The sequence below is a fragment of the Tupaia chinensis genome, unplaced genomic scaffold (genome assembly GCF_000334495.1).
Source record: "Tupaia chinensis unplaced genomic scaffold, TupChi_1.0 Scaffold000093_1, whole genome shotgun sequence".
In the NCBI taxonomy this organism is placed as follows: Eukaryota; Metazoa; Chordata; class Mammalia; order Scandentia; family Tupaiidae; genus Tupaia; species Tupaia belangeri.
In genome coordinates this window covers 4,396,220-4,396,630 of record NW_006159555.1, presented here as the reverse complement: position 1 = coordinate 4,396,630, position 411 = coordinate 4,396,220, and positions in this window count along the sequence as shown.

Below are 411 nucleotides of genomic sequence, written 5' to 3'. Positions count from 1 at the left end.
TGGCTTTGCTGCTGATACATTCAATGAGAATTTAAGGTGCTTATGTCAGGCAAGGTAAAGTAGGGGCTAAACATTAACTTTCTGAGTCCTCAACTTTTAAATTATTCTTGCCCTCAGGCAAATCCTCAAATGCTCCTTTAAAAATCTAGTTCTAATGAGGACTCTAAACTGGTACCTGACTTAATGGTTCTCAGGTTATCTGACCCCCCTTTCCCTTATCGAGTCTCTCCTATTGTATTTCCCACAGGGAATTTGAAACTAGATAGGGCTGAGCTCTATTTTGTGCCTCCTCCCCACAGGCAGGCAGACAAAAACACCAAAATGTGACATGACAAGCCCTGAATTGGAGCGAGCTGTCTCAGCTGTAGCAAGGTGGGCAGAACCGGCTCTCGGCGCTCCTGGGTCCTTGTG